Raw genomic sequence first — 15,780 nt, forward strand, 5'->3', positions numbered from 1 at the left:
TTTTCTGTTCCTGGAACAAATCATAAAAAATACAAGGTGATCCAGGGAAAACCATCAATAAGAATCTATCAATATCCTCACGAAATAAGCTGAAAGACACTGGAGAAACAGGTTAGAGGAATACAGCCATGACCATTAGAACCAGGAAGGCTTTTTCCATTTCTCAAAGGCCGGAGTGATTTGGCTATAGCAATCAACCAGCTTGGTTAGTTCCTGTGAGCCCAAGATTGCCTTCTCCTACTGAGAAACATAGGAACAAGCAGAGGGACAGTTAGAACTCACAAGAGGGACTCAGCCATGATGAGCAGCCCAGCCCAGAAAGCTTTGTTGTCATTATGGGCCTGGCATTCCCTTCTCTGCTTATAAATATCAAAGCAGATGAGTAGTCTAGCACCGATGGGGGATCCTGCTGCAGCATGGTTCTTTCCAGGGAAACCGCTTCATCTTGGACATGGAGCTCCTTTTCCACATGGGCAGAGACGCACAGAAACCCAGCCGTGATAAACCTTTTATCTCCCTCGGGCAGCACTAGAAGAGATCAGTGGGGCATCAAGTAAATCATATAAAAAATCACACTGCAAAAGCTCTGAAACATAAAGCATCATTGAAACTGCAGCCCATGAAGCAGCCCAGGACCTGCATGCTGCACTTAAATAGTGTGGCTGTTTGAGAAAGAAAAGATTTAATTAGGATCCATACAGACAAAATATCTAGAATAAAATTAAGTCACCTATTAAATCAAGAATCACAAATTACAACTGATTCAAAAAAAGGCGCAAAAGCTGAGATAAATCAGATGTTGGAATTTTCTGACATGGATTTTTTAGTAGCCATTATATAAATGCCCCAAGAATTATAAGTTATTTTGAAACAGATGAATAAAGAGCAAATATTACCAAAAAATAGAAGTTAATTATATATAAAAGACAAATAAAAACTATAGATATAAAAAATTCAAAGACCAAGAAATTTAAAATTTGCTTAATGTTCAAGTGTAAATAAGATTACTGAATGTGAAAATAAATGAACACAGCCACCCAATCTAAAAAACAATGAGGAAAAAAAGACAAAAAGTAAAATGAATAGATCCTAGACCTATGGGAAAAAAACAAAAATCCAATTATTTGTTATATGAGAATCCCAGAAAGACAAAAAAGAATAAAGCTAAAAAGTATTCAAAGAAATAATGACTAAAAACCTCTTAAATTTGGCAAAACATGCAAATTTACATATTTTAGAAGTTGACTAAATCTCAAATAGAATACATCCAAATAAGTCTATGTAATGGCACAAAAGAATGAAAACTAGTAAAACTAAAGACATATAAAAAAAATTAAAGATGCCAGAGAGAAAACACACATTACGGAGGCTGGGCGTAGTGCCTTATGTCTATAATCCCAGCACTTTGGGAGGCTGAGACAGGAGGATCACCTGAGGTCAGGAGTTGGTGATTGGCTAAAATGGTGAAACCCCATCTCTACTAAAAATACCAAAATTAGCCGGATGTGGTGGTGAACACTTGTGGTCTCAGCTACTGGGGAAGCTGAGGCACAAGAATCGCTTGAATCCATAGGCAGAGGTTGCAGTGAGCTGAAATTGTGCCACTACGCTACAGTCTGGGTGACAGAACAAGATGGTCTCAAGGAAAAAAAAAAAAAAAGAAGAAGGAGAAGAAAAGAAAAAGAAACAACATGTTATGGATAGTTTAACACAAATTTGAATTTTAATGGAGTTTTTAACAAATTTGAAACCATAGAGAACAGAGGGAGTGGTACAATTTCTAAGAGCTGAATAAAAAGAACTGCTAACTATAAATTCTATTATCTAGCTAAACTGTACATTAGGAAGACTAAGATGAGGACATTGACATACTATAAACCACTAAAAAGCTTTTTTTTTTTTTTTTTTTTTTTTTGCTATCAGACTTACCCTTCCATTTTGCTTAAATAAAATTCTTCATTACAGAGAAGAAACATGGGTACATATAATAGGCTATTATTTTCCTTGTGAGTTTTATAAATCTTGTTTGATGATTAAAACAAAAATTATAGTACTGTTTACACTGAAGACAGATTATTGTCAGAAGAGGTTAGGGAACAGAATAGGGGAGGAAGCCAGGTGTAATGATAAAAGTGAAATGGGAGGGATCTGTGTGGTGATGGAACTATTTAGTATTTTGATTGTGGTGGTGCATATAAGAACTAATATTTGTAATAAAATTGTGTAGAACTCTACACATATACAAATGTTTATAAGTAAAGCTGAAGAAATCTGAATAAGGTGGATGAATTGAAACAATGACTATAGTGTTGTAATTATATTATAGTTTTGTAAAATGCTATAATTAGGGGTAACTTATTATTATTTCTTAAAATTTCATGTATCTCTACAAATAACTTCAAAACTTTTAAATTAAAAGTACACAAGCGGTATTATCAGAAAGTTTTATATTTCCTTTTAGAAGTATTTTCTTCTATAGAATTGTCCAAAACCAGAGATGAGTAGATACACATTTTCTAGTTTAAGCAGAAGAACACAAAGAACTCATCAGATTGTACTACTTTTGTTTTAAATTACATAGTAAGGTCATTGATGAAAACTGGCCTAAATCTAATCATGAAAGATCCTATAATCATTCCATGCCCCTAAATTATGTACATTATGAGAGAAAAAATGTATATTCTTGAAAAACTCCTCAAGAATGCCCTACCCTTTGGTTCCCAGGTTGTACCAACCTTCAATAGAACATTCCAAGAGTGCTATGTCGAGACTGTGTTTGCAAACACACAAATGCCTATAACCATGCTTTGTTTTTCTAGCCTTACCTCAAGGTTCAAACAGATTCTTCTTAACCCTCAAAGCATCAAGTGTCTGATGATATCTCCTCCTCTAGATAATTACTATGCTTCTAGTTCTTTAAGAATTATTACCTTCAAAATCAGCATAAAGGCCCCATTCTTCTGTAGAAGAGCCAGCAACATGTCTTACTTCAGATTAGAATTATCATTCCATAACTTCCTTCTGGTATCATTTTACTTCTGCCTAAAGTACTCCCTTTATTAGGTGATGAATTCATTTAGGTATGTCTTAAAATGTCTTTAAGTAAATTGAAAGTTCAATTTACTTTCAAAAAATATATTCACTAGATGCAGAATTCTATCTTAACAATTGCTTTTTTTTTTCTTTCAGCAATATAAAGACCTAACTATTTCAGTAATTTAAAGACTTAGTAAGTTAAAGACTTTCTATCCGTAAATAAGTGTTTTATACTGATTATGAGGCCACCAGACCAAGCCTCATAGTGTGTTGTTTCTCTCTGGCATCTTTAATTATGTTTACATAATTTATGGGGAAAAAGTACTGTAATTCATATCTTCACTATTCTGCCTGTAACATAATATTTTTCCTGCCTGCTTGTGAGAAGTATTTTTATAATTGATTTTGAGAAATTTGACAATATTGTACCTAGGTCTGGTTTTTTGTTGTTGTTTTCTTATTCTTGGATTTTATAAAGTTTCTTGCATAGGTGGGACTATAGTATTGTTAATCACGTTTACAAGTCTTTTTTTGTTCAAATTTGTTCCACTGCTCATTGATGCTCTACATGTTTCTGCGTTTTTTCTTTCTCTTTTTTTGTTGGATGGCTTCAGTTGATAGGTTTTCAAGTTCAGTAAACTTCCTTCTGCAATGTGTAATCTACCAGCAAGACCATCTAGATTTTGTTTCAAATTTATAGATTTTATAAGTTTTATCTGCTTTTATATGATTATTGTTCTAGTTTACTATCTAAAAATATATAATCCAGATATAATAATTTCTCATGCACTATTCTGATAATCAACATCTGCCAATTCTGGATCAGATTATTTTTTTTCTTCATTGTGGGTTATATTTTCCTGTTTCATTACTGGTAACTTTTGGATGGATATGAGAAAATGTGAATTTTACCTTGTTAGGTATTAAATATTTTTGTATTTTTATTAATGTTGCTGTTATTATTTTTCTAGTACAAACTTTAGTTACTATAAGACTGTTCCATGTTTTTATGTCTTGATTTTAGGATTTAGACATTTTAGATGATTTTAAGTGTTGTTATCAAATAAATATTTAGTCTAGGGCTAATTTTTCCTTACCTGTGAGGCAAGCCTACTCTGTTAATTCTATCAACTGCCCATAAATTACAGGGATTCCTGAAAGAAAAGTGAGTAATTTTTCCGGCTCTTTATGAGCTCTGAGCACAATTACTTCTAATCTTTTTTATGCGTCTGTCTCTTTTTACACATAGCTCTTTCTCCATAGGCATGTGATCAGCTCTTTGCTGAGTACTCATTCGCAGAGGACACTTTGCATATCTCTGCAATTCTTGTAATGTGCATCTATCTTCTCTGTGGTACTTTGTCTTGGAAACTCTAGCTGCCTTGCTTTCCCCACACTCAACTCCATCTCTGCTTGTCCTGGAGTTTGACCTCTACAATAGCCTAGAAACTATTTTCAAACAGTAGTAAATTGGACCAATAACAGAGGTTACCTTCTAAATACACCATTTCTCCAATACCATCGTCCTTTGTTGTCTATGTTCAGTATCTTTAAAACTATATCTATCTGTCATCTAGCTAGCTAGCTGTCAACAGACTTTTTGTTTGCATCAGGTGAGTAAATCCAACCCTTCTTTCTTTATCTTGATAGAAAGTGACAGCTTTCCATCTATTTATTTGGTCACAGAATACATATGAGGTGGTATCATCTGCTCTGATTTACAAACAAGAAATCGTAAATGGCAGAGAAGGCAAGGTTTTTGTTCCCATAGTCAGAAAGTTTAAAAGCAAGAAAGCAAAGACTTAAAATTAGCTCTACCTACTGCCAAATTCTGTACTTTCTTTAGGGGAAAAGAAGATTAAACAGGTTTTGAAGAGTTAGAACAGTAAACATGTAACAATATAATTTTTCTCTACCTGGCAACCTTCTAGACTTTGTGACATGAGCCAGACAGTGTCTCCCCTGATCAGGCTAAAAGACGCTCTCACCACCTTTTGCTAATTTTTTTCACTCATATTTGAAAAGTACACTGTAGCTGTGTTTGCCTTTAGTTTAAGACTTAATTCACGGGGGAGGGGCAGGCTATATATTTTTTGTATTTTATCTATCTTTTCTTAGCATCAAGCAAAATTCCTGTCACATGGTGGGCAAAATCTGTGTTTGTAGAATTGAACTGACTGACTGAGGCTTCCTCAAAGCAAGTCAATTTTAATAACGGCCTACAGGTGGCACAGTAGGAGATACGAGTAAACTTCACAATGTGTATTCCAAAACTAAAGAGAATTTTGTTTTATGGTGTGGGTTTCTCTCACTGACTGACCTACTCATTAAAATAATTAAGAAGTGTAAATAAAACAGATTAGCTTCTCAAGTTGGAGGAACTGGGCTTTTAGAAAGCCAGTCCTTAAAGATGTGGAAAACATGCTAAATCACAATGTATCGTTTAGGTCTGTGTTACAGCAATAATAAAGAATCAATAAACTGCATGGAGAAACCCATTTCAGGGTCTATCAAGAGGATCCACAGTAGCATACCTTTTAGAAAGGCAGTTTGAGATAGCAGCAAAAACTCTGCAGTTTCAACTCATGAAGCCTCAGGTCTGATGCTTTCTTCTAACACCACACATTAAATAATCTTCGGCAGGTGCTTTAACTTCTTCGAGTTCCTCTTATTTAAAGTGTGGATAATTGTATTACCATACAGGGACGTAGTAATCAGGAAATGAGAGTGTATTATAGTACGGCTGACAAAAACACAGACTCGTGTCTCCCTTCCAGGGTAGACTGAATGCCGGGTAGCATCTGTCCGATCAAGGACTGCATATCCCAGCCCCCAGCATTCAGGAGGGACTTCATTATAAGTTCTTATCAACAGAACGCAGATGGGCACAACATACAACGAAGGTGTATGAACGATAGGTTTGAGATTCTCTACATTCTCATATTTCTCATCTTCCAACTAAATAGTCATGGCAAAGAATATCTGCATTGGAATTTAAGAGAGAAATCACATTGATGTGCTAAGTCTTTAAGTTTGGGGGATTATATACATTTCAGCAGTTAGCCTATTCTAATTACTAAAGAGAAAATGCTCATGTAGAAGATAACACGATAGCTCAGTACATGTTAGATATTATTTGCTCACAGACGCAATGCTTCTTGTCTCTAACTGTATAAAGTGGTGTGACTTTGGACAAAATAATTTACTGCTATGGACATTTATCTCTATCACTCTGGTAGTGTTGGATTAAAAGATCTCTAAGGTCCTTTTCAGCCTCAACATTATTTTTAAGAGTATTTAGATTATTTGCTTATTATGACATAGGAGAGGCTCCAAACAAAATTCCTGCAGACGTAATGCTTCTTGTCTCTAACTGTATAAAGCAGTGTGACTTTGGACAAAACAATTTACTGCTGTGGACATTTATCTCTATCACTCTGAGAGTGTTGGATTAAAAGATCTCTAAGGTCCTTTTCAGCCTAAACAGTATGTTTAAGAGTGTTTAGATTATTTGCTTATTATGACATATGAGCGGCTTCAAACAAAATTCCCAAGGTACAAAGAGTGATATTTCTACGTGTCATGGGTACGTGTGAAGTAAGCACATATGCACATTATATATTATCAAAAGGGATCAATTTGAAATAGCTCACATCATGAACAAAGAAAGACCTAAAATGGGACGTGTAGAAAGATTGCTAAGCAATGCTGTATGCCTGCATGTGTTGATCACAAGGCAGTACATACTCATGGAATTTTATCCAAGAGGTTCCACTATTCCAAAGTAAAACTAAAATGTAAACATTTGTGTCTAAATCAGGTCCATACATTTTATACAACATGGTAGAAGGCCAAAACATGGGGGTATTTAGAGTCGTGGTAAGAGAGTGGCTCAGATGTTGGATCAACCATGATGCTGAGGATGGTTAAAAAGTTAGTAATTATAGAATGGCTATGCAGACTGTGATATGATCAAAGTCTCCAGATGGCCATGCTTTCATGAGAAGTGAGTTAGTGATGAAGGGCTAAGAAAAATGAGGGGTGTCTAAAAATGTAGCTATGCCAGTTCTGGAAGATGGCTAGTTGCACAGTATGGTCTGAGCGTGCGTGGATAAAGTGGTATAGAGATAAAAGTTAGGAGTGTATTATGTGAAACGTGGTTAGCCACAAGGTATGGTCATTTTCAATGGCATGCATTTGGGTGGAGAAGTAAACTATGGCCCTTTGCTTCTTATTAACGAAAGTGAAATAGTGACCCAGAGGACAGTAAGTGGCAAGATATGAATTGGAAAGTGGTAGAATCTTGCTGTTTACACTTCAGGAAAGGAATTTTTAAAAGAGAAAAGGAGAATGAGGGTTTTAAAACATAACTGGGGAGATTGTAGATACGGGCTCCAACTCCAAGCCTTGTAAAATATCCATCTGCAGGAGTAGTTCAGTAAAATCAAAAAAATGAAAGATGCAGACTGATGTATCTACAATGGGTCTGTCATTTCCTACATGCAATTACTGGGAGTAGGGCTCAATGACAGGTGAATTCATTAGGTATGAAACACAAACTATTTGTCTTCCAACTCCTTTTATTTACTACGGTATCACCCCCTTAGACCCATTTCCCTATTATTTTGGGAAAAAAAAATGAGGTTTAGACCTAACAAATATCAGAATCTTTTCTAGTTCTAGTCTTTTCCATTACTTTATTCCCAAGGTAGACTTTCCCTAAGCCCCAAATTTACTAATATGACATAAGGCAGAGCCTATGAAAATGACAGTTGAATTATCAGGAACTATAAATGACAAGGGTAGGAGTTTAGTAGGAGAAAGATCTCAAATACTGTTCTTACAGATGGAAGAGAAGGGAAATAATACAATCTTGTTTTTCAATAGTTTACCAATAAGGAGACACTGTAGATAATGGATTGGTAGCAAGTTGTTTGGTTTAATTGAATGCAAAAACTTCTACTTTCTCAAGAATTCCTTGTTCATATAACCTGACCATCTTTTGATTTTGTTACTTATGATTTTTATCACTCAAAATATTTTCTTGTTGTGATAAATTCTTAGGAACATAAGCCCTAACTAAAGCCTTCTTATATTAAATCTTTGATAACAAAGAGGAAGAAGCTATGAAAATTTCTGAATGTAAGTTAAAATTTGAGATGTAAGGCAAAGGTAATTTATGATGTATCACCAAAATTGAAAGCTGCAAAATAATATATCAAAATTGGTCTTAGCTAAAAGTGTCAATAAATCATTAAATATTTTTCAGCATTGACCAGAGCACTGGTAGGTGTAGTACACTGTCAAAGCTTAGAACTTTGTTGCAAAATAAACTGTTATATAAATCAGTTGGCCAGGGGGTATTCATACTATAGAATAAACTATTATAGGTTAAGACAATGAGGCATCCCTATAATTATGTAATTACTGGCTTATAATAATTTCAAAGTCATGATTTATTTTTAAATAATGAAATTTTACACTAATAAAATATGGTAAGATTTTGGTAAAAAATAAAGCATAGGTATATTTTTCTTTGCTTGAAGGATTTATATCAAATTAATTTCTCTGAGCAAGAACACAGGATTGTAGAGAGGCAAGAATGACTTTGTTTTTAATTTGTTCTGTTGGAAACAGTTTCTACAACAGCTCTGAATATATTTGTTATTTGATAATCATATAAAAATTAAGGTAGACCTACTTGTGCTAATGTTGAGGATATAGTCCGATATATATTTAAATGAAAGCACTAAGTAGCAAGGGGGTGTGCACCATGTCCTCTCATTTGTATGTGTAAACGTGTGTGTGCGCATGTGTGTGTGTGTGTGTGTGTGTGTGTGTGTGTATTTTATACTACCTACAATTTTAATTTCCCCACTTCCTCTTTCACAAGTTACCTGATGAAAGGAATTGCTTACTGCATAAAAGTTTCCTTAGGGTCCATGACATTTCATGTTTTTCTTCTCATTCTGAGCTAAATGATCTTATTTTTAGGTAAATCAAGGCACAAACCAGGTGTCTTTTAGTGTCAAAGCTGTCCAATGTACAATTCTCATAACTTTGTATTTGTCATTGTCCACAAAACCCCACTACACCACCATTCACGTTCTGGCAGCTGTCTGGCTATTTCTCTAAGCTGGCTGTGGGAAGGGAAGAAAAGTGAAGGAACAGCATGCTCCTTGATCTGGGATCTTAAGTAAACCTGTCTTATGCTTTTTGGAACTGAGAGTTTTATAAATTACTTTCCCTCAGGAGGCTTCTTTGAAAGGTCCACAGCTGGATGATTGTCCTCTGCTCTGGTACCTGCAAGTATCTACCACTGCTTGCCCTGGCTTTCTTTCTGTGCTAATGGGGCCTCAGCTTGGAGCTTTTCACTGCTGCAGTTCCTCCGCTCCTCTAGGGGCATATTTTGAGAGGACGTTGCAGAACTCTAACCCAATTGCTTACAGGTTCTCTGCAACTCTGTTTTGGGTCTCCTTTATGCCATGCTTCTGTATCCCTGGAAAAACTCCTGCATCTTTATCCTAACAGAAATCCTTGAAATACAACCAGATCCCAATGATTAAAAGCTCTCCCAGCTCTTTCACTAATTCTGAGGGCAATTAGGAGCTCTCATCTAGAGTTAGGGCCAGGCTATAATGTCACAAAACTGCAGAAAAAAACACATGACAAGCTCTCCCAGGGGTCGTATTTAAATTTGAAGTTTCTAGACCTAGTTAGAAAGTGGAATCACACCCAAAACACTCTCCTGTTAGGAGAGCAAGACAGCAGTATTCCCCCAAAGAAATCTCTTCACCAATCCTGTCCACACTCTAAATAGCTCTATATCCTAGATTTTGTTGATGGAACAATAGAAGATCTATTTCTGTGAGATATTTATTTTTAGATTATGCATATGGTTATTTGCCTATGAAATGTTAGCTCCATCTTATTCGTTTTCTGTCTTAGGCCTCTGTTTCCTAGAAAAGAGAGCCTGAAACATAGGCTTATATGCACATATTGAATTGATAAGTGATCCAGGAAGCTATAGTTGAGAGTCAGGCGGAGAAAAGAGGAGAGTTAACGGAAGGTGCATAATGAACTTCACCCCCGCTACAGGCAACTGGTTTCTCTATCCCATGAGAATGAATCATAAGTCATTTAAGATGCTTTTGGGAACTTTCTATCCCCAGTTGGTCAAAATTTTCATCATGAGGTTAACTCAAGGGCACCAGCTGAGTTTCCTAAGCAAAGAAATCCACACACACACAAAATCAAAGGGCAGGAAGCAATAAAGTGAAGCCACGCCCCAAATGGCCTACTATAATGAGATGTCCATCCATTTCCATTATATTGGCCAGATTTAAGAAGTCTAACAACACCAGCAATGCACACTATTATGAAAATATAAATTTCCACGGCCCAAGAAAGGAGCTAAAGTTTGCACTCAACGTGAGTTCAGTGAGGCTCACACTACAGTAATTAAGAAACTAAAAAGGACCAAAGTCTGACATGAAACAGAAAGGTTCCCCATATACTGGTAAAACTTCCATTTCAATGTCTTATTAGAGATACGTGTACATACACACATTGAGAAGGATGCACACATTTCTTTGCAGGAAATTAGGAGTGCTACATTTGGTTGAGAGATTAGACACAGAGTGAGAGAGAGATTAACCCCTGTATTTTTTCTTTCTAAAATTTAAATTTGGAAATAAAAAACAATTAGAGAATTATCTGTAGTCTCCTATGTACCTTTTCTGAACCATATTTACTTTTCAAAGTCTTCAAAGAAACCTGTATATAATATTGGATGATTATTAGTATGCATTTAAAATATTTTAAAATATGCTCATATTATCTAAACAATACATTTTGGATATTTTAAAAGTTTAAATAAATGGTATCTTCTATCACAAATTAACTTATTTTTACAGAATATATTTCAACATTATCTATGTTGAGACCCAATCTTCTATTTTATTAATGATAATTACCCACAGTATTCCACATTTGAAAAAAATGATACTATATTCATTTTTTTCCTGAATGAGTGTTTACATTTTCTCAGTTTATGACATGCATGCTGCTAGGAACATTCTTTACATATGTCCCTGGACGTGTGAGCAAGAAAATCTCTATGGTTTATAACTGATGAATAAATAGTTGTTTCAGAAGGAATGTACCTATCCAATTTTACTTTATATCGCCAAGTTGCTCTGCAAAGTGGTAGCATAAATTTATATTTCCATAATAGTGCTTATTGCTGTCCCTCCTGACTGCCGGTGGTGTTAGGCTTCTTAAATCTTGCCAATATAATGGATATGGATGGGCATCTCACTGTGGTTTTATTAGGTATTCACCTGATTACTACTAAGGTTGAACATCTTTTCAAATGCTTATTGATTCTTTTGGTTTCCTCCTTTGCAAATTGCCTGCTTAAAAATCATTGCCAATTTTTTGGCTCAAATACTTGTCTTTCACGATTGTTTTGATTCTTTGTGTATTTTGGAAGCTAAACCTCTAAAAGTAGAATGCACTGCAAATATCCTCTCTGAGGCAGGGGCTCGCCATTTTTTTCTTCATAGTGACTTATGTTGATCTGAAGTTTTTAATTTTAACAGAGTCAAACATCAAATTTTTTAAATAAAAATATTTCTCCACACCAAATCATAAACATTTATCCTGTATTTCCTTTAAGAAATTCAAAAGCTTTGTTTTTTTTTTTTAATTTGGGCTTTTTAGGCACTTAGAATTGGTATGTGTATGTGTGCGCTTCGAAGGGCAGAAATACTTGAGATTAAAAATGGTTTTCTTTTATTATCTCTTACTCTGTCATAATTTTTGAGTTAGGTTTACCCTGATTAAAAGTGCTACTTTATTTATATATAAAGATTCTCCACAAGAGCTCTTTCTTCTGGTTTATTCTACCCCGCAGGTTATATATGCACCTCAGTTCTAATACGTATCACAATTTTAAACTCACATAGCTTTATGTTAAGCCTTGAAGTCTAGCAGGATATCTCTCAAGTTCTTTAAATTCACTTTGGTCACTGTTAGTTTTCATTCTTTCATGTAAATGTTAGGATCAACTTTTTATTTACTGCAATAAAATATTCTCTTAGGGAAAACTGCATGAAATTCATGGATTTGGTTAGAATGGATATTTTTATGACATTGAGAAGAAGCCACATTTCATTGAATTTTCTTTGTAAATGGCTTAACACTATAGTTGTGTGTTATTCTCCTTATATGTTCTCACTTTAAGCCAATATCTAAGCCATTTTTGGAGGGGTCACTGATTTTTTAAGAACTCACAATGTAAAGTCTACTACTCTTTTAAAGAAAGCCTGTAGAAGGAAAACCCCTTTCATGTGAGAAACTGAAAATCTTGTGGTCTCCAGGCTGCAGACAGCCATTCAGTATTCCAGGACAAGGACCTATGCAATTAATGGCTTTTAGATCATTTCTTTCCAATTATTAGTGTGATGTAAGTGCTCATGAATGATTTTACCTGTTTGCCAAAAGAACTTATTGCTTCAATTATTTCAGCAAAATACACTCATATATGCCCATGGCATGTAGTATTGGCATACAGTACTGAATCCTCTTAAACTCATTCCTTCTCTATTTGTGTTGTGTGTTTATTAAGAGTCACTTTTGTTTGTTCTCAAACCAAATTATTACAGTTCTATTCATTAAAGCAGTAACATAATTATTATATCAACCAATTAATGAGTATGAAAAATGATTTTCTTTCATAAACACAGATATTCGTTTTGTAAAAAATAATAAAAACAGTATAATGAGGTATGGATGAAATAAAAACAAAAGGGAGAATCATGTAAATAAAGAAGATTCTGCATGCTTTGCTTTAGGTTTATGGTGTTATTTTAGGCGAAACGAAAACTGAAAATAGCAGAAGCTGCATCTGCATTGTAGATTCAGTTCATGCAAAAAAGAAGTTTGGAACTTCAACCAAGAATGTTTGCCAAAATGTCTTGGCCAATTGTAAAGGTTAACAAAAATTAATTATCATTAATATGTTCTTGATAAAAGCAAAATATTTAAGACTCACATGTGTTTTTATATGTGATTTTAACTACTGATGCCTCGTAAGTTTCAATATATTTATTTCCTTACTCAGTGCATAGAATTAAATCCCAAAAGTTTGTCAAATGATTTCTATAAAGATTTGGCTCCCCTGTGACATGTTCTTAACTGCTATGTGTAGCTCTAATCCTTTATCCCTCGCCCCATCTAATGTGAACCCTTATGCCTCTTTTCCCCACAACTCAGAATTCTCTGCCTCTGTGAAAATTACAGGAATTATATATATATAATTATATAGAATATATATATATATATAATAAATATATATACTACAGGAATTATATATATATAATTATATAGAATATATATATATTATAAATATATATATACACTACAGGAATTATATATATATTATATATATATATAATTACAGGAATTATATAAATATAATTACAGGAATTATATAATATATATTTATATATATTACATATATTTATTACATATATAATATATATTTCATATATATTATAAATACGTAAATATTTAAATATATAAATTATATGTGTATGTGTATATATATATACACACATATATATATATATATATATATATATATATGTACACACATACACATATATATATACATAAATTGCACCATAGGTCTGGGGTACATGTGCAGAACAATGTTATTGCATAGGTACAAACATGGCAATGTGTTTTGCTGCCTCCATTCCCCCGTCACCTATATCTGGCCTTTCTCCCCATGTTATCCCTCCCCAACCTCCCTACCCCCACTGTCCCACCCTTATTCCCCCCCAACAGACCCCAGTGAAAGAAAGACTCTTCCATCTTGCAGCTTAAATTGAAACTGCCTTATCTTTTGAGCAAAACATGGATAAGTTGAAAAAAGTTTCTGAGATTCCACTACACAACCCTCCTGAAGAAATCCTGTTTGGAAATATAAATTTATTTCTTCAAATCCAACACATATGTGCTACAAAATGCCTTGGCATGGTATTGATCATGTAGAATCTCCATGAATATTTGCTAAATCACAGGAAGAATATATTAACTGTCTTATTGTACAATTGTTTTAACTCTGTTTTCATTTGTTCCTTGTATATGAAACTGGTTACCCTGAGGAGTTGGGCCCTTTTTGTTTTTTTCTTAAGGAAATACTAAGAGCTTAAACGTTGCTATTAGTTTTCTGATTCCAGACACAAAAACATCAATTTCACTTTAGAACACACTGCTATTACTATTGCTTTTGGTTTTGTGGCGGAATATCACTAAAATGGATTAGGCTTTGAAAATGTTGAACAAAATTTCCCCCATTAGGGTTCTTGGAATAAATTTTAGAAGCAGTCTAAAAATAACTGCAGATATCACTAAATTTATATATATATATATATATACGTGAGTGCAGGTATCACTATATTTATATACATATATATATATAAATATGTATGTATACGCACATCACACTTTTATAAAATATCACCTGCTCTATCCTTAGCTGTACCTTTAGTATAATCAAGTGAGAAAAAAATCTGATCACATCAAAAAACTTTATTTTTTAAAATTAAATTTCTTAATATTCTTAGGATAAGTATTCATTTGCCTCTGTATTATGCTTAATATCTCTGATCAAATAAAATTAGTATACTTTAGAGCAAAATGTCAAATACAGTATATTCATCAATAAAATTTAATACTATTTTATATGATTTTTTTTGTTTCATATTTTATGTGTTTTAAAGATGGTAACAAATGTACAGTTAAAGTAAGATTTATATCAACTCTCAAACTTAAGATAAAAAAATTATTTCATAAGAAAGACTGAAATCGAATGCTTAAGTTCTTCTGGAAATTCATATGTCACCTATATTAGAATTCAGCAAATACATGTTTATTTAAATATCGAAGGCCTTCAATTTGACTAAAACCAATGTTGAAAGTCAGTTTAACTTCACAGAATAAAGCAATGGGCTATAAGAATTAATCTATCATTTTAAACTATAATCTTATAAACTATTGTAATTTTACTACTATACATTTTGTAATCACATTGGTAAAGTTTTCATTTGCGTTCAGCAACACGACTTTCTCAGCCTTTTCTATGCCTAGATTCAATAGGAAGTCCACAGAGAAGAACATAGTTTTGAGAAACCACATCACTCTCTAATACCTTTTGGGTACTTCCTAATATTCGTATTTCATTAGTTTAATGTAATCAATCACGGATATCATTTAACCTAAATTTTAATTCACTTAAAATTTTGTATCAAAATTAACAATTTTTCATTTTTATGACATATCAACTTTCAAATAGATATATTTGCTTGAAATTATCATAACTTAAGTAGAACTAAATAAGTAACAGTTTGAGATATTTAAACTCTCATTCCAGTTTATTTCTATACGAAATTTAAAGTATATGGCCGAGTGCCACAGATTACACCTATAATCCCATCATTTTGTGAGGTCAAGGCAGGAGGTTCATTTGAGCCCTGGAGTTTGAGACCAGGCCTGGTCAACACAGCAAGACCCCCATCTCTTCAAAAAATATAAAAATTAGCTGGCCATGTCGGCAATCACTTACTGTCTGCACTGCTTGGGAGGCTGAGGTGAGAGGCTACCTGGGAGCTAAAGGCCGCAGCAAGCTGTAATCATTCTACTGCACTTCAGCCTGAACCATACAGTGAGACTCTG

Source organism: Cebus imitator, unplaced genomic scaffold (genome assembly GCF_001604975.1).
Source record: "Cebus imitator isolate Cc_AM_T3 unplaced genomic scaffold, Cebus_imitator-1.0 Scaffold167, whole genome shotgun sequence".
NCBI lineage: Eukaryota > Metazoa > Chordata > Mammalia > Primates > Cebidae > Cebus > Cebus imitator.